Source organism: Rhinopithecus roxellana, chromosome 4 (genome assembly GCF_007565055.1).
Source record: "Rhinopithecus roxellana isolate Shanxi Qingling chromosome 4, ASM756505v1, whole genome shotgun sequence".
Lineage (NCBI taxonomy): Eukaryota > Metazoa > Chordata > Mammalia > Primates > Cercopithecidae > Rhinopithecus > Rhinopithecus roxellana.
In genome coordinates, this window is record NC_044552.1 from 124,072,761 (window position 1) to 124,092,871 (window position 20,111).

The following is a 20,111-nucleotide window of genomic DNA, read 5'->3' on the forward strand; positions in this document are numbered from 1 at the left end:
TTGATGTGCTGCTGAATCTAGTTTGCCAGTATTTTATTGAGGATTTTTGCATCGATGTTCATCAGGGATATTGGTCTAAAATTCTCTTTTTTTGTTGTGTCTCTGCCAGGCTTTGGTATCAGGATGATGTTGGCCTCATAAAATGAGTTAGGGAGGATTCCCTCTTTTTCTATTGATTGGAATAGTTTCAGAAGGAATGGTACCAGCTCCTCCTTGTACCTCTGGTAGAATTCAGCTGTGAATCCATCTGGTCCTGGACTTTTTTTAGTGGGTAGGCTATTAATTGTTGCCTCAATTTCAGAGCCTGCTATTGGTCTATTCAGGGATTCAACTTCTTCCTGGTTTAGTCTTGGGAGAGTGTACGTGTCCAGGAAATTATCCATTTCTTCTAGATTTTCTAGTTTATTTGTGTAGAGGTGTTTATAGTATTCTCTGATGGTAGTTTGTATTTCTGTGGGGTTGGTGGTGATATCCCCTTTATCATTTTTTATTGCGTCTATTTGATTCCTCTCTCTTTTCTTCTTTATTAGTCTTGCTAGCGGTCTGTCAATTTTGTTGATCTTTTCAAAAAACCAACTCCTGGATTCATTGATTTTTTGGAGGGTTTTTTGTGTCTCTATCTCCTTCAGTTCTGCTCTGATCTTAGTTATTTCTTGCCTTCTGCTAGCTTTTGGATGTGTTTGCTCTTGCTTCTCTAGTTCTTTTAATTGTGATGTTAGAGTGTCAATTTTAGATCTTTCCTGCTTTCTCTTGTGGGCATTTAGTGCTATAAATTTCCCTCTACACACTGCTTTAAATGTGTCCCAGAGATTCTGGCATGTTGTATCTTTGTTCTCATTGGTTTCAAAGAACATCTTTATTTCTGCCTTCATTTCATTATGTACCCAGTAGTCATTCAGGAGCAGGTTGTTCAGTTTCCATGTAGTTGAGCGGTTTTGATTGAGTTTCTTAGTCCTGAGTTCTAGTTTGATTGCACTGTGGTCTGAGAGACAGTTTGTTATAATTTCTGTTCTTTTACATTTGCTGAGGAGTGCTTTACTTCCAATTATTTGGTCAATTTTGGAATAAGTGCAATGTGGTGCTGAGAAGAATGTATATTCTGTTGCTTTGGGGTGGAGAGTTCTATAGATGTCTATTAGGTCTGCTTGGTGCAGAGATGAGTTCAATTCCTGGATATCCTTGTTAACTTTCTGTCTCGTTGATCTGTCTAATGTTGACAGTGGGGTGTTGAAGTCTCCCATTATTATTGTATGGGAGTCTAAGTCTCTTTGTAAGTCTCTAAGGACTTGCTTTATGAATCTGGGTGCTCCTGTATTGGGTGCATATATATTTAGGAGAGTTAGCTCTTCCTGTTGAATTGATCCCTTTACCATTATGTAATGGCCTTCTTTGTCTCTTTTGATCTTTGATGGTTTAAAGTCTGTTTTATCAGAGACTAGGATTGCAACCCCTGCTTTTTTTTGTTCTCCATTTGCTTGGTAGATCTTCCTCCATCCCTTTATTTTGAGCCTATGTATGTCTCTGCATGTGAGATGGGTCTCCTGAATACAGCAGACTGATGGGTCTTGACTCTTTATCCAGTTTGCCAGTCTGTGTCTTTTAATTGGAGCATTTAGTCCATTTACATTTAAGGTTAATATTGTTATGTGTGAACTTGATCCTGCCATTATGATATTAACTGGTTATTTTGCTCGTTAGTTGATGCAGTTTCTTCCTAGCCTCGATGGTCTTTACATTTTGGCATGTTTTTGCAATGGCTGGTACCGGTTGTTCCTTTCCATGTTTAGGGCTTCCTTCAGGGTCTCTTGTAAGGCAGGCCTGGTGGTGACAAAATCTCTAAGCATTTGCTTATCTGTAACGGATTTTATTTCTCCCTCACTTATGAAAGTGAGTTTGGCTGGATATGAAATTCTGGGTTGAAAATTCTTTTCTTTAAGAACGTTGAATATTGGCCCCCACTCTCTTCTGGCTTGTAGAGTTTCTGCCGAGAGATCTGCTGTTAGTCTGATGGGCTTCCCTTTGTGGGTAACCCGACCTTTCTCTCTGGCTGCCCTTGAGATTTTTTCCTTCATTTCAACTTTGGTGAATCTGGCAATTATGTGTCTTGGAGTTGCTCTTCTGGAGGAGTATCTTTGTGGTGTTCTCTGTATTTCCTGAATTTGAATGTTGGCCTGCCCTACTAGGTTGGGGAAGTTCTCCTGGATGATATCCTGAAGAGTGTTTTCCAACTTGGTTCCATTTTCCCCCTCACTTTCTGGCACCCCAATCAGACGTAGATTTGGCCTTTTTACATAATCCCATACTTCTTGTAGGCTTTGTTCATTTCTTTTTCTTCTTTTTTCTTTTGGTTTCTCTTCTCACTTCATTTCATTCATTTGATCCTCAATCGCTGATACTGTTTCTTCCAGTTGATCGAGTCGGTTACTGAAGCTTGTGCATTTGTCACGTATTTCTCGTGTCATGGTTTTCATCTCTGTCATTTCATTTATGACCTTCTCTGCATTAATTAGTCTAGCCGTCAATTCTTCCACTCTTTTTTCAAGATTTTTAGTTTCTTTGCGCTGGGTACGTAATTCCTCCTTTAGCTCTGAGAAGTTTGATGGACTGAAGCCTTCTTCTCTCATCTTGTCAAAGTCATTCTCTGACCAGCTTCGATCCTTTGCTGGTGATGGGCTGCGCTCCTTTGCAGGGGGAGATGCGCTCTTATTTTTTGAATTTCCAGCTTTTCTGCCCTGCTTCTTCCCCATCTTTGTGGTTTTATCTGTCTCTGGTCTTTGATGATGGTGACGTACTGATGGGGTTTTGGTATAGGTGTCCTTCCTGTTTGATAGTTTTCCTTCTGACAGTCAGGACCCTCAGCTATAGGTCTGTTGGAGATTGCTTGAGGTCCACTCCAGACCCTGTTTGCCTGGGTATCAGCAGCAGAGGTTGCAGAAGATAGAATAGTGCTGAACAGCGAGTGTACCTGTCTGATTCTTACTTTGGAAGCTTCCTCTCAGGGGTGTACTCCACCCTGTGAGGTGTGGGGTGTCAGACTGCCCCTAGTGGGGGATGTCTCCCAGTTAGGCTACTCAGTGGTCAGTGACCCACTTGAGCAGGCAGTCTGTCCGTTCTCAGATCTCAGCCTCCGTGTTGGGAGATCCACTGCTCTCTTCAAAGCTGTCAGACAGAGTCGTTCGCGTCTGCTCAGGCCTCTGCTGTTTCCCCTGTTGTTTTTTAGCTGAGCCCTGCCCCCAGAGGTGGAGTCTATAGAGACAGGCAGGTTTCCTTGAGCTGCTGTGAGCTCCACCCAGTTCGAGCTTCCCAGCGGCTTTGTTTACCTACTTAAGCCTCAGCAATGGCAGGGGCCCCTCCCCCAGCCTCGCTGATGCCTTGCCGTTAGATCGCCGCAGACTGCTGTGTTAACAATGAGGGAGGCTCCGTGGCCGTGGGACCCTCCCGGCCAGGTGAGGGATATATTCTTCTGGTGTGCCCGTTGCTTAAAGCGCGGTATTGGGGTGGGAGTTACCCGATTTTCCAGGTGTTGTGTGTCTCAGTTCCCCTGGCTAGGAAAAGGGATTCCCTTCCCCCTTGCACTTCCCAGGTGAGGCGATGCCTCGCCCTGCTTCAGCTCTCGCTGGTCAGGCTGCAGCAGCTGACCAGCACCGATTGTCCGGCACTCCCTAGTGAGATGTCCCCAGTACCTCAGTTGAAAATGCAGAAATCACGGGTCTTCTGTGTTGCTCGCGCTGGGAGTTGGAGACTGGAGCTGTTCCTATTCGGCCATCTTGCTCCGCCCCTCAGCCATCCACTTTTGATGCACATTCAAGATGTTAAGCTTTTTGCTACCATAAACATTGCTTCAGTAAATGTTCTTGTAAGTATATCCTTATGTATTGGTGGTTTCATTTCTATAGGCTAGATTGATAGATGGATTGAATCAAGATTACATGTATTTCGAACTTTAATGTATTTCTAAGATTACTTTATAAAATTCACATGCTAGCCATATGTGAATATTTTCTCATCCCCTCTCGAGCACTGGATATTTTAGTCTTTTAAATTTATTGCCTATTAATGGGTGAAAACTAATATGTCTGATTGCTTTGACTTGCTTTCCTTAGACTACTAGTGAGGGTGATGCTCTTTTTATGCTCTCTTCTGTCAATTTGCTGTTCAACCATTTACCTATTTCTTTTTTTTTTTTTTTTTTACCATTTTTCTTCTTTTATTAGAATTTTTTTTCATTTTTTTCTCAAAATTTTTATCTAAAAACAAACAGAAAAAAGAAGGAAAAAAAGAAAAAAAATTATTGGAAACTTCATGGTTCAAGTGGGGAGAGAGGAGAGGAGGAACATGGAGCTGGGTCTCCAGGCCTCTCCAGAGAAGTCCTCACCCTCGAAGCACCCTCTTGGGGGAGAGCAGAGCCGGGACAGCTCCCCCCACAACGCCCAGCCTCCGTCTGAGGAAGAAGGCAGAGTCACAGTGGTCCGAGGGCCAGAAGAGCTGTAGGGGGCAGGGGCAGGGGCCAGGGTGGGGGGTCACAGGAAGTAGTCAGCCACGGGCTTCTTGGAGGGGATGCCCGGTATCTCTTGGGCAGCAGCCTCAAAGATGATGAAATCTTTCTGGAGATGCTCGTCCAGCTCCAAGATGGCTGCCACATTTCCACAGCGGTAGCAGTAGTTGGGTGCTGACCACACAGTGAGCATGGTCTCATTGAAGTGCCACTTGTAACCTTCCATCACCAGTTGGTGGGCACGGCAGATCATGTCAATGTCGTTGGCTGCATTGAACTGGGCCACCATGTCACTGCCAAATAGGTAGCCAGCCCCTGGGGGGCTCACGCCCCAGCCTGTGGTGTCTTCTGGGTCAGACCAGAGGAGGTCACACATGGGCCCATCATGTGGCACCTCTTGCTTTCAGTCAATTGTCCGAATCTGATCCAGGGTCTGGATGGAGGGGGAGAGACCCCCGTGCACACAGAAGATCTTGCCATCGATGATGGCTGACAGGCTGAGGTAGTCGAAGATCTCGGTGCAGTAGCGCCACACAGTCACCGAGCCATACTTGCGCAGGCACTCATCGTAGAATCCGTAGACCTGCGTGATCTGGCGACTCTCATGGTTGCCCCGGATGAGCGTGATGCAGTCAGGATAGCGAACCTTAAATGCCAGCAGCAGGAGGAACGTTTCGACGCTGTAGAAGCCACGGTCCACAAAGTCCCCCATGAAGAGATAGTTGGTCTCAGGGACATCGCCACCCACTCTGAACAGCTCTTTGAGGTCATAGAATTGTCCATGGATGTCACCGCACACTGTGACTGGCGAGTCCACTCTCTGCACGTTGCTCTCCTCTACCAAGATCTCTCTGGCTTTAGCGCACAGGGCCTTGACTTCGCTCTCCTAGATGAGCTCGCAGCTACGCAGCTGCTCGATCTGCCGGTCCAGGTCGCTGATCTCCGCCATGGCCCACCCCCCGCGCGGGTCAGAGTCGGGGCCGCTGCCCACTCCGCACCGCACAGGGGTCTCCGCCACTGCGACTCCGGTTCCGGCTCTCCGGCTCCGTGTCTCCCTCCTTCACTCCGCTTTGGGCCGCAGCCACCGCCGCCGCTTCTGCTTCCGGTCCCCTTACCTATTTCTTTTTAAAACATTCTTTTATTGAATTGCCTACATAAAAGTGCACAAACAGTATACAACTCATTGAATTTTCATAAGGTGAACTGACTCATGAAACCAGGATCAAGATCAAGAACAGAGTATCAACTCAGAAGTGTCCTTTGAATCCCCTCCCAGGTACTGTCTGTCCCTAGATGTCACCAGTTTGCTGATTAAATCAGTCTTTACTAATTTTGCCTGTTGTGAACTTTTTGTAGACAGAAACGCTAGTGCTCTTCTGCTTCTGGCTTTTTTTGCTTAACAGGATGTGCAAGTTGGCCATGTTGTTTGTAGAAAATAATGTGTTCATTTTCATCTTTGAATTTCATTTTCTGAACATATCAGAATTTTTTATTCATTTGTATTGGTTAGCTATTTCTATGAACCAAATCAACCCAAACTTCAACAGCTTTAAATAAGCTTTAAATGAAGAAGCCCATGTTATAGTTTACAAGTCAGCTGGTGGTTCTTGTGTTTGTAGCTGGGCTACAAACAGGTATGCAACCAGCTTGGGTTGGGTATGCAGCTTTTTAATGGTGCCTGGGCTCTCTCATCTGGTTGGGAGTCAGCTCTTTGTAAGCAGGTCTAGGAGGCCTCAGCTGAACAAGTGGGCTCTCCTTTATAGTATCTTGTTCTCTAGAAGTCTAGACTGGGCTTGTTCAAATGGTGATGGCAAAGTTCCAAAAGAGACAGTAGAAACTATAAGGCCACTTGAGGCTTGGTTTGGGATTAGCACACCATTACTCCTGCCATAAGAAGTAGGCCCAGCCTACACACCAGAGAATGGTGATAGTCTCCAACCCCTGAAGTTCTAGTTTGTGGGAGAAGTTTCCAACCTTACCTGGAGTTGAGTCAGTTTAGAGAGCCGAGCAAACTACAGGGGTAGAGGAAGCAGCGGGAAAGGACCTGGGAGCTCCCTGGGTCCCTAAGCATGCCATCCCTGCTTGGTACCACACGGATCCTTTGGGAGGGTGACCAGAGGCACAGGGCAAAATGCCACAGGGAGAAGGAAGGCCCCAGCTGAACTTTGTAACAGTTTGAACCCAGTGAGAAGCCTCCTGGCCAGAACCCGGGGAAGGGCACGAATCTGGTGTGCAGACTCCACAGAGGGGGGAAGAACCAAATCCCTTTTCGTTTGCACCTGGGAAGTGGCTAGTCTGGGGCAAATTCTCAAGCCCTGCTCACCTACTGCCTGGAAACAGGATGTTGGGGGAGGGACATGGTGGGAGGGAGACTGGCCCTTCGGATTGTGTGGGAATTGAGTGAGGCCTGTGACTACAGGCTTTCCCCCACTTCCCTGGCAACCTTCATGACTCAGCAGAGGCAGCCATGATCCTCCTAGGTACATGACTCCATTGACCTGGGAACCTTACCCCCATTCCCCACAGCAGCTGCAGCAAGACCCTTCCAAGGAGAGTCTGAGCTGAGACGCACCTAGCCCTGCCCCCACCTGATGGGCCTTCCCTATCCACCCTGGTAACTAAAGACAAAGACTATATACTCTTGGGAATTCTAGGGCCCCACCCACCACGGGTTCCTCTTCATACCACCACAGCTGATGCTCTCTGGGAAGTGCCACCTCCCGGCAGGGGGCCAACCAGCACAAAAATAGAACATTAAATAGCCAATGGTAAGAACCCTCACAGAGCCCATTTCACCCCCCTGCCACCTCCACTGGAACAGGTGCTGGTATCAATGGCTGAGAGACCCACAGACAGTTTGCATCACAGGACTCTGTGCAGACAAACCCCAGTACCAGCCTGGAGCCTGGTAGACTTGCTGGGTGGCTACACCCAGGAGAGAGATAACAATCACTGCAGCATATCTCACAGGAAGCCACATCCATAGAAAAAAGGGGAGAGTATTATATTAAGGGAACATCCCCTGGGACAAAATAATCTGAACAATAGCCTTCACCCCTAGACTTTTCCTCTGACAGAGCCTACCCAAATGAGAAGGAACCAGAAAACCAACTCTGGTAGTATGACAAGACAAGGCTCTTTAACACCCCCCAGAAATCACACTAGCTCACCAGCAATCAATCCAAACCAAGAAGAAATCCCTGATTAACCTGAAGAAGAATTCAGGAGGTTACTTATTAAGCTAATCAGGGAGGCATCAGAGAAAGGCAAGGAAATCCAAAAAACAATACAAGAAGTGAAGGAAGAAATATTTAAGGAAATAGATTGCTCAAAGAAAAAACAATAAAAACTTCAGGAAACCTTGGACACTCTTATAGAAATGCAAAATGCTCTGGAAAGTCTCAGCAATAGCATTGAACAAGTAGAAGAAAGAAATTCGGAGCGCGAAGACAAGGTCTTCAAATTAACCTAATCCAACAAAGACAAAGAAAAAAGAATATGAAAATATTAATAAGACCTCTAAGAAGTCTGGAATTATGGTAAATGACCAAACCTAATAATAAGAAAGAGGTGTTCCTGAGGAAGAAAAGGAATCTAAAAGTTTAGAAAACATATTTGGGGAGACAATCAAGGAAAACTTCCTTGACCTAGCTAGGGACATCGACATCCAAATACAAGAAGCACAAAGATTATCTTTCATCACAGAAAGATAATCACCTAGGCACGTCATTGTCAGGTTATCTAAAGTTAAGATGAAGAAAAGAAGCTTCAGACCTGTGAGACAAAAGCACCAGTTAACTTATAAAGGAAAACCTATGAGATTAACAGCAGATTTCTCAGCAGAAAACCTACAAGCTAGATGGGATTGGGGCCTTATCTTCAGAATCCTCAAACAAAACAAATATCAGCCAAGAATTTTGTATCCAGCAAAACCAAGCATCATATATGAAGGAAAGATATAGTCTTTTTTAGACAAACAAATGCTGAGAGAATTCACCACTATCAAGGAAGCACCACAAGAGCTGCTAAAAGGAACTCTGAATCTTGAAACAAATCCAGAAACACATCAAAACAGAACCTCTTTAAAGCATAAATCACATAGGACCTGTAAAACAAAAATGCAATTTAAAAAGCAAAAACAAAAAACAGAAAATCCAAGGTACATAGGCAAAAATAGCACAACGAATGCAATGATACCTAACATCTCAATACTACGTTGAATGTAAATCGCCTAAGTGCTCCACTTAAAAGATGTAGAACTGCAGAATGGATAGGAACTTACCAATCAACTACCTGCTGCCTTCAGGAGACTCACCTAACACATAAGAACTCACATAAACTTAAAGTAAAGGGGTGGAAAGAGGCATTTCATGCAAATGGACATCAAAACCAAGCAGGGGTAGCTATTCTTACATCAGACAAAACAGACTTTAAAGCAACAGCAGTTAAGAGAGAAAAAGAGGGATATTAAATAATGGTAAAAGGCCTTGTCCAACAGGAAAATATCACAATCCTAAACATATATGCCCCTAACATTGGAGTTCTCAAAATTATAAAACAATTACTAATAGAACGAAGAAATGAGATAGACAGCAGCACAATAATAATGAGGGACTTCAATACTCCACTGACAGCATTAGACAGGTCATCAAGGCAGAAAGTCAACAAAGAAGCAATGGATTAAAGCCATACCATGGAACAAATGGACTTAACAGATACATACAGAACATTTCATCCAACAACTGCAGAATGCACATTCTTTTCAACAGTGCATGGAACCTTCTCCAAGATAGGACATGTGATAGGCCATAAAACAAATCTCAATAAATTTGAGAAAATTGAATTTATATCAAGCACTTTCTCAGACCACAGTGGAACAAAACTAGAAATCAACTCTCAGCGGAACCTTCCAAACTATACAAATACATGGAAATTAAATAACTTTTTCCTGAATGAGCACTAGGTCAAAAATGAAATCAAGATAGAAATTTAAACATTCTTTGAACTGAGTGACAATAATGGCACAGCCTATCAAAATCTATGGGATACAGCAAAGGTGCTGTTAAGAGGAAATTCCATAGCCCTAAATGCCTACATCAAAAGGACTGAAAGAGCACAAACTGACATTCTAGGGTCACACTTCAAGGAACTAGAGAAATAAGAACAAACCAAACCCAAACCTAGCAGAAGAAAGGAAATAACCTGGATCAAAGCTGAACTAAAAGAAATTGAAACAAACAAACAAACAAAATACAAAAGCTAAATGAAACAAAAAGCTGATTCTTTGAAAAGATAAAGTTGATAGACCATTAGCAAGATTAACCTAGAAAAGAAGAGAGAAAATCCAAATAACCTCATTAAGAAACAAAGTGGGAGATATTACAACTGATAACTGAAACACAAAAGATCATTTGGGGCTACTATGAACACCTTTATACACATAAACTAGAAAACCTAGAAGAGATGGATAAATTTCTGGAAAAATACAACCCTCCTAGCTTAAATCAGGAAAAATTAGATACCTTGAACAGACCAATTGCAAGCAGCGAGATTGAAATGGTAATTTAAAAATTACCAACAATAAAAAAGTCTAGGGCCAGATGGATTCACAGCAGAAATCTACCAGACGTTCAAAGAAGAATTGGTACCAATCTTTTTGACACTATTCCACAAGATAGAGAAAGAGGGAACCCTCCCTAATTCATTCTATGAAACCAGCATCACCCTAATACCGAAACCAGCATCACCCTAATACTAAAACCAAGAAAGGGCATAACCAAAAGAGAAAACTACTGACTGATGTCCCTGATGAACTTAGATGCTAAAATCCCTAACAAAATGCTAGCTAACCAAATCCAACAACATATCAAAAAGATAATCCACCATGATCAAGTGGGTTTCATACCAGGGATGCAAGAATGGTTAAACATAGGCAAGTCAATAAATGTGATACAGCAAATAAACAGAATTAAAAACAAAAATTACATGATCGTCTCAATAGATGCAGAAAAGGCATCTGACAAAATCTGGCATATCTTTATGATTAAAACTCTTAGCAAAATCAGCATGCAAGGAGCATACCTCAATATAATAAAAGCCATCTATGACAAACCCACAACCAGCGTAATAATGAATGGGGAAAAGTTGCAAGCATTCCCTCTGAGAACTGGAACAAGACAAGGATGCCCAAACTCACCACTCCTCTTCAACATAATACTGGAAGTACGAGCCAGAACAATCAGACAAGAGAAAGAAATAAAGGGCATCCAAACCAGTAAAGAGAAAGTCAAACTGTCACTGTTTGCTGATGATATAATTTACCTTGAAAACCCCAAAGACTCCTCCAGAAAGCTCCTAGAACTGATGAAAGAATTCAACAATGTTTCTGGATACAAGATTAATGTACACAAATCAGTAGCTCTTCTATACATCAACAGTGACCAAGCGGAGAATCAAATCAAGAATTCAACCCCTTTTATGATAACTGCAAAACAAACAAACAAACAAACAAACAAAAACTTAGAACTATACCAACCAAAGAGGCCAAAGACCTCTACAAGGAAAACAACAAAACACTGCTGAAAGAAGTCATAGGTGACACAAACAAATGGAAACACATCCCATGCTCATGGATAGGTAGAATCAATATTATGAAAACGACTGTACTGTCAAAAGCAATCTACAAATTCAATTCAGTCCCCATCAAAATACCACCATCATTCATTCTTCACAGAATTAGAAAAAACAATTCTAAAATTAGTATGGAGCCAAAAAAGAGCCTGCATAGCCAAAACAAGACTAAGCAAAAAGAACAAATCTGGAGGCATCACACTACTTGATTTCAAACTATAAGGCCATAGTCACCAAAACACCATGGTACTGGTATTAAAATAGGCACATAGACCAATGGAACAGAATAGAGAACCCGGAAATAAACCTAAATACTTACAGCCAACTGATCTTCGACAAAGCAAACAAAAACATAAAGTGGGGAAAGGACACCCTTTTCAACAAATAGTGCTGAGAGAATAGGCTAGCCACTTGTAGGAGAATGAAACTGGATCCTCATCTCTCAACTTATACAAAAATTAATTCAAGATGGATTAAGGACTTAAATCTAAGACCTGAAACTATGAAAATTCTAAAAGATAACATTGGAAAAACTTTTCTAGACGTTGGCTTAGGCAAGGATTTCATGACCAAGAACCCAAAAGCAAATGCAATAAAAAGAAAGATAAATAGTTGGGACCTAATTAAACTAAAGAGCTTTTGCACCTCAAAAGGAACAGTCAGCAGAGTGAACAGACAACCCACAGAGTGGGGGAAAATTTTCACAATCTCTATGTGTGACAAAGGACTAATATCCAGAATCTACAACAAACTGAAACAAATCAGTAAGAAAACAAACAAACAATCCCATCAAAAAGTGGGCTAAGGACATGAATAGACAATTCTCAAAAGAAGACATACAAATAGCCAACAAGCATTTGAAAAAAAATGCTCAGCATCACTAATGATCAGGGAAACACAAATCAAAACCACAATGTGATACCGCCTTACTCCTGCAAGAATGGCCATAATCAAAAAATAAAAAAAACAGGAGGTTGTGCTGATCAGGGAACACTTCTACGCTGCTGGTGGGAATGTAAACTAGTACAGCCACTATGGAAAACAGTGTGGAGATTCCTTAAAGAACTAAGAGTAGAACTACCATTTGATCTGGCAATTTCACTACTGGGTATCTACCCAGAGGAAAGTAAGTCATTATATGAAAAAGATACTTGCCCACACATGGTTATAGCCGCACATTTCACAATTGCAAAATCATGGATCCAATACAAATACCCATCAATCAAGGAGTAGATAAAGAAACTGTGGTGTGTGTGTGTGTGTGTGTGTGTGTGTGTGTGTGTGTGTATGATGGAATATATATATGATGGGATGTATGTATGATGGAATACATATATATGATGGAATATACCTATATATATGATATTATACTACTAAGCCATAAACAGGAATGAATTATCAGCATTTGTAGCGACCTGGAAGAGACTGGAGACTATTATTCTAAGTGAAGTAACTCAGGAATGGAAGACCAAATATCGTATGTTCTCACTGATAAGTGGGAGCTAAGCTATGAGGACGCAAAGGCATAAGAATGATACAATAGACTTTGGGGACTTGGGGGAAAGGGTGGGAGGTGGGCAAGGGATAAAAGACTACAAATAAGTTGCTGCGTATACTACTCGGGTGATGGGTGCACCAAAATCTCACTAGTCACCACTAAAGAACTTACTCATGTAACCAAATGCTATCTGTGCCCTCGTAAGCCTTGGAAAAATAAAAAATAAAATAAAATAAAAATAAATAAAGAGAGAATACACACAAGGGTTAGAAGATGAAAGACTTGGCAGCTTCTTTGATGTTAGGGGTTAGGACTTTAGTAAAAATCCAAAAAGAAATGCTGGTTTAGCGGGGAGTAAAGATGATGCAGTCTTTTTTGGAACCATTATCATAGCTTGATTTATATGATCTTTTGTTAGATTTCTTCCTTTGTTTGCCAAGAAAAGAGATTGGCCACATTCCTGAAACTGTAAATTTTTGTTTGAAAACTTATGCAGGTTGTGAATTTTGACATTTAGATTAAGTGTGGTTTTAATCCAATATGGAATAAATCACCCATGTTTTTTATGTTTTCTTCATACATACATCCTTTTTAATGTAGTTTTTATGGCTACATACCTGAGAGTATTTAAACTCTGATAAAAAGTATTAATTGCAAAAGTTATTTTAGGCTTAACTTAAAAGAGATGTTGACAAGTTTAGGGAAAAAACACATCAGACTTGTTAAGACTAATGACCCCTGAGTTTGTCCTTGGGAACCTACCTTGATCTTTGAGTTTGGCAGGTCACTTCAACATTTGAGTACCCAATGGGAACACTGAAATGTACTGGATTCAGTAGGGGTGAAGATAAATAGCAAAGTAAAAATGACAGAATCCTGGGTGGTTGTTATATGAATGGTGTTACACTATTTTTTCTATTATCTTTGCAAATTAAACAAAATGCAAACAATCAAATAAACCCAAAGATTAATAAGACAGTTGTCTTCCTCTCAAGAAACCTACGTTTGTAAGAGAAGACTTTTTGTACAGTATCTGGAAAGCAACAGGAGATTCAGGAGCTTTGAAAAAGTAAGTTCAGTGTGAACCTATTTACTAAGATAAACAGACTTCCTGGAGTTGGGGGTGTCTACCTAGGATGGAGATTCACCTACAGACATGAAGGCCAGTGTTTACTTAACACAGCCATAGTCTTAGTTTAGTTTGTTTTCTCTTTTTCATGGAACTGTTCTATAAATGAGAACTTTTTAAATGGGGGCCTCATGTTCAAACAAATGGAGAATAAAAGAAAAAAAGAGAGAGAAGAGTGAGAACTAAAACAGTTGTCCACTCCTATTCATTTATTTGTTTAACTTTCATGACTTATAAAAGACTGTATTTCTTCATTGTAGCAATGGTTCGCTGCAAATTCTGCAAGAAGTTAAGCATAGTCTTTTAAATTTTTTTGTTATCCCTTTTCCAACTACAGGGCAACACTCCATAAAATAAATCAGTTTTTTTTTTTTTTTTTTTTTTTTTTTGAGACAGGGTCGTGCTCTGTCGCACAGGCTGGAGCGCAGTGGTATGATCCTGGCTGACTACAACCTCCACCTTCGGAGTTCAAGCGATTCTCCTGCCTCAGCCTCTCGAGTAGCTGGGATTACAGGCACCAGCCAACACACCTGGCTAATTTTTGTATTTTTAGTAGAGACAGGGTTTCACTATGTTGGCCAGGCTGATCTCTAACTCCTGACCTCAGGTGATCTGCCTGCCTTGGCCTCCCAAAGTGCTGGGATTACAGGTGTTAGCCACTACACCCAGCCCAAATGACATTTTGAAACAGCCCTACAAAATTAAAGTACAAAATTATTTTGAACCTTATTTTAATTCCTGTTCTGACCATAGCTCCTTCTCTTGTATCTCCACTGTATCCTGTACAGATAATAAAGGTAGACAATCAGTTACCTGGAGAATGACACTTAAACCAGTTGAACCACGGTACAAATCCAAGTCTGCCACTAAGAATATGTGTTAATGTCTACAGTTTGCTTAATTGTGCCTCAATTTTCTTGGTTGCAAAATGAAGACAGTAATACCAGTCTCAGTGTTGTATATAGACTAAATGTGATAACCTGTGTAATGTCCTTTGTACATGTAAGTACTCACAAATGATAGCTATTATTGATATATTAGCATCTTTTTTAGTGGAATTTATCTTTCACCTGACCATAAAACTTTAGCTCCTTGACAACTGATTCAATTGTGCCTTAGATCTGCAGCCTTGGGTACAGTTTATTATAGTGTTTAGTAAATGCTTGTTGGATGAGTGACTCAAATCTAGACACAAGCTAATAATGGGGAGTTGTAAACGATGTTCAAAAAATTTATTCTGTTCCTGGGACAAATGCATTTTGAATGAGTGGCACTGTGGATTATGCATCTAGTTAACTGAAAAACAGCTCTGCTGTGCTACTTGTAGATAGTTCATGGAAAGGGCAAAAAAATATGATTTAAAGACCTGGACTTATTATCAGTTCTAAAGCAAATTTATTTTGTATCTTAGAGACCACTTATCATCAATTTCTCCTACTTTCATTACCAGATAGAACAGAACTTACTTTGCAGACATTTAAAAGACCAGTGAATTCTAGACCTTTGGATAAAAACCAACATAGAATTCTGCATGAAGCAATATTATTAATTTGTATTGCCCACAATTAGATTTAGCCTTTAGACTATGCTCAGAGAAATAAAAAAAAAAGTCATTGATGTTATTTCCCTGCTCCTAGAAAAAAAAAGATGGGCAATTTATTGCATTTCTTCATTAAATAAAATCCTTAAATAATGATGAATAAGTGCTAAAATAATAAATTTATTTAAAATTGCCAAAATTATGACAAATTACATATAAACACAGGTACTAGAAGTTTCAGGATATGAAAACTTTTTTTTAAAAAGGAATTTAGTTTAAAGACTTGCATATTTAAATTGGTTATTTTTATATGTAAGTTATATTTGACTAAGTAAAAAACTAAGTTTTTTTCTTTCTTCTAATTTGGGCTCTGGCATTTTATCATGAGAATCATGTGTTAGTAATTAAGTCCTGCCCTTTGTTGGATAGAATTATTAGGCCTTGAAATCATTAAAAAAAAAATTCCCCCCAACAACAACACAACAACAAAAAAACAGACCCACAGCTATAACTTCAAAGGAGGCCAAAAAAGTAAAATATAATCCAGAGAAACAGAAATTGTTTGATATAGAACCAAGGAAGGGTCTTGGTATCTTTGCTGGGATCCCCCCATCAGGAGATGTGACTGGTCAGAGGTAAAGCCACATGTACTGATATCTGTTATTTGGTCTGTCAATCTTGAGAGCAGATTTAGGTTAAAAAAAAAAAAAAAAGAGACTCTTTTAGTTATTTTAAAGGCCTAAAAACTCAGAGAATACAATTGGGTTTACAGAAGAAAAATCTGTTGTTCTAGAAACCCAGCTCAAAATCCTTCCTAGTCAATTATTACTCTAAATACAAATTTTACATTAAAAAAGAGGAGATAAATTATGTTGCATTGACTCAGTAATAGGGAAGTAAATATTTTCAAAGGTCTTTGGAGACTATTATCTATTATCTAATTAAGTATGATAGCTTACCACGAATACAATATGAGTGTAATTTTCAAGGAAATATTATAGACAGATAAGGGATGGGGATTATGAGAACTAACATTTTGAGAATTAATAGGATAAATGCTTTATATATACCCTGCACTGTATTGAATTCTTTTCTTTTCTGTTCTTTTTTTTAGAAGAGGAAGAAAAACTTACCAATTTATTTTATGAGGCCAGCACTAAGCAGATAATATAGCCAGACAAAATCATCACAAAAAAGAACTCTACAGACCATTATTCCTCATAAATGTAGACACAGAAATTCTCAAAAACACTATAACCCTGAATCCAACAACATGATAGTATTTTTCTATGTCATCTACTACAAATATTATTTTAGGCTTTTACATTTAAATCTAACATTTACCTGGAATTGGTATTTTATAGTTTATAGTGTGGGGTAGGAAATGACACAAGATGTTTTTCGATGCCACTTCACAAGCCAGAAAATTCTGTGGCTGGTGGGACCTCTGCTCATTTGTTACCATTGCCCCACTCTGGACCATGGTCCTTGGGCTGGCCTGACCCTGCTGCTGCTTCCTGTCACATGGGGCAGCTGTGTTACAGCTCCTTTTGCACCTGCCATTTGGCAGGTCCCAGGTTCTTGTCCTGTGTCCAAGAAGAATGAGATTACTTGGACAACTGAAGAGTAAGCAGGGTGGAGAGTTTTACTGAGTGATGAGACAGCTTTCAGCAGAGAGTGAAATACAAGTTGGGCAGCCCACTTACCCAAAGTTGGGTAGTGCTCATGGCTCAAAGGTGGACAGTCCCCCAATGTAGCTGAGTCTGGGAATTTTATGGGTTCAGAATAGGAGAATATGTGCAGATTGGTTTGTGAGTATGCAAAAAAGGCTAAAATAAAGACACCACTCAAAGGTGGTACAACAGTGTAAAACACCAATTAGGGAACGGTAGATATGTGTAAAATAGGTGATGGATGGGGATCAATCAGAGGAAAGTGCGTCAAATGGGAACAGAGGTTTCCAATCCAGTCCGTGGATTTATCCAAGACTTGTGGCTTGGTTTTCAGGCTTTAAATTGTCTTTAGTTTGAAGGTCAGGTGTCATCAGGGACCTGCCCCTATCTGCCTAGGAATTTGTCTGCTTCCTGCTGCTATCAGAGTCAAGATTGACTTTTTCCCCCATATGAATAACCAGCTGACCTCAGGTCATTTACTAAAAAGACTTTCTTGTCCTGTGTGGAATTTTCTGTCTCATGCAATCTTCATGATCACCTTGTGTGGTAGGAAACAGAGACTCATACAGTTAATTAAGTTGTCAAGTTGTCATGGACTATTCAGTTAGTAAGTGATGAAACCAGAATTTTTAAAAATACACTATAAAAGTAATATTTGCCCACTGTAAAAATTCAAATATAGAAGATTGTAAAGTGAAAAGTAAAATTCCCTAATTTCTATTAATATGGCTCAAGTGTCACTGCTTATAAAGCCATCATTAATATTTTTTCTGAAATTATCTATACGTATGAAATCACTACCTTTATGTCTATTTCTGTTTATATTTTCATTCCTTCCTCTTTATAGATATAGAAAAAACTTCATATATCTTGTATGTATATATAACTTTCTTGTTTTAACTTTTAGATCCTGATAGGATTAAGCTATGTATTTTGACACTTGCTTTTAACATTTGACAGTACCTTTTGGAAAATGTTCCCCTTCAGTATGTATAGATCCATTTTATTCTTGTATGAATATCTGAATTTAATATAATTTAACTAGCAATATTAATTTTTTCCTGTTCTATGCTATTATATTATTTCGATTCAAATTGCCTATTAACAGACTTTTTAAATGTTGCCAATCTGATGGAAGAATATTGCCAAACTGATAGGCATGTCATTGTTGTTTTCATTTCAGTATATTTAATTCAATATATTTATTTAACACCTTTTTCTCTGTAACCATGTAGATCTCTTTTCCATGAACTTTTCTTTTTCTTTTTCTTTTTCTTTTTTTTTAAATACAGAGTCTCACTCTGTTGACCAGGCTGGAGTGCAGTGACGTGATCTCGGCTCACTGCAACCTCCGCCTCCTGGGTTCAAGTGATTCTCCTGCCTCAGCCTCCTGAGTAGCTGGCATTACAGGTGTGCATCACCATGCCCAGCTAATTTTTGTATTTTTAGTAGAAATGGGGTTTTACCATGTTAGCCAGGCTGGTCTTGAACTCCCGACCTCAGGTGATCCGCCCACCTAAGCCTCCCAAAGTGCTGGGATTACAGGCATGAGCCGCCACCGTGCCCAGCCTTCCATGAACTTTTGATTCATGTACTTTGCCCATTTTCACAATTTTGTTTTTTGACTTGTTTTATCAGAATTTTTTTATATTAAGGGAATTAAACCTTTTGTTTGATGTAAGTGTTGCAAATAATTTCTCCATTGTTTTCGTACTTTAATGTTTACTTATCTTTCCTTAGTTTAATGTTGCTTTCAATTTCTTCTGTTAATCTTTACTTCCCCAGGATAGGAGGATGGGTCACATAAAATAAAGTTGTAGTATTCATGCATTTATTTACTGCATAGTTCTGTCTCCCTTGTCGTTCTGTGATGTGGGGTTATGTTCCTGTATATTGCCCATTTCTGCAGTTTTTCCTCCTCCATAAAACATGTTGGTCCATGTGCATCTATCTATCCTGCATAGGTCTGGAAGAAATTCAGATATACCCACCCCTTTGATGTATTGCTGAGTTGAAGTGCATGTATTGACCAAAACAAACAAACAAAACCCCCAAAAAACTATTGGAAAAGTTCACTGAATCATTTTTTCTGCAGCATGAAAAAGCAAAATCATATATATCTACTCTATATGAACTGTATGTGCATTTGACTCTACGAAATGCTGGAATTTGAAATACAGGTTAAACTAAAAATCAATTCATCTATCATTTAAAAACAGCTCATACTTATAGAGATGTAAGCAATAGCATGTCAAAGAATGGCAAGATCTAATGTTCACGTTATGTTTTCTTAATTATACACACACAGACACTCATACACAAATAACAAAGGCTTTGAAAAAGTCAGCCCCACATAATGAATTGGCAGCAAGTAGTAAAACAATGAGCTGTTACTCCAACTAAGGAGAAAAATATTTGCATATGAAATAATTGCATTCAGTAAAAAAGTTATGTCTGTGATAAATTGTACAGAACTGAGTATAGTTTTAAACTAATGTTTACAACAAATTATGTGCTAGACACATTTCTGCTTTCATTTTTATAATAGATTAAAATTTGATTTGGGCCAGGCGTGGTGGCTCACGCCTGTAATCCTGACACTTTGGGAGGATGAGGTAGATCACAAGGTCAGGAGTTTGAGACCAGCCAGGCCAACATGGTGAAACTCTGTCTCTACTAAAAATATAAAATTAGCTTGATGTTGTGGCACATGCCTGTAATCCCAGCTACTTGAGAGGTTGAGGCAGGAGAATCACTTGAATCTGGGAGGCAGAGGTTGCAGTGAGCCGAGATCACACCACTGCACTCCAGCTTGGGCAACAGAGCAAGATTCCATCTCAAAGAAAAAAAAGTTGATTTGTATTTCTATATTATAACTAAAGAAACTGAGTTTCAGTAAGGTTAAGTAATTTGCCTCAGGTCACACAGCTAGTAAGGGGCAGACTTTGGATTCCAAACCAAGTCTTTGACTTTAAGCTACCACATAGTACTGCCTCCTGAAAGAAGTTCAGAGAGACAGGGCAAATGTGAGCCAAAATAATCAAATAAGCATCCAGGGAAAACAAAACTTGAGCTTTCAAAAATGAATAGGATTTAAATAAGCAAAGTTGCATAAGGGGGACTTATTGGATGAGGAAAACAGCATG

The 20,111-nt window shown here is 39.9% G+C and overlaps 1 protein-coding gene and 1 pseudogene across 2 annotated transcripts in view; one reads left to right on the forward strand and one right to left on the reverse strand.

The window, feature by feature from the left end:
* The window catches only part of MOXD1 (monooxygenase DBH like 1), a 112,450-nt gene that overhangs the window by 46,365 nt on the left and 45,974 nt on the right, over window positions 1-20,111 (forward strand). The window lies entirely within an intron of this gene.
* On the reverse strand, window positions 4,521-5,599 carry LOC104658007 (annotated as a pseudogene). Its single transcript, XR_747368.2, has one exon. The product of XR_747368.2 is annotated as a serine/threonine-protein phosphatase 4 catalytic subunit pseudogene (transcript).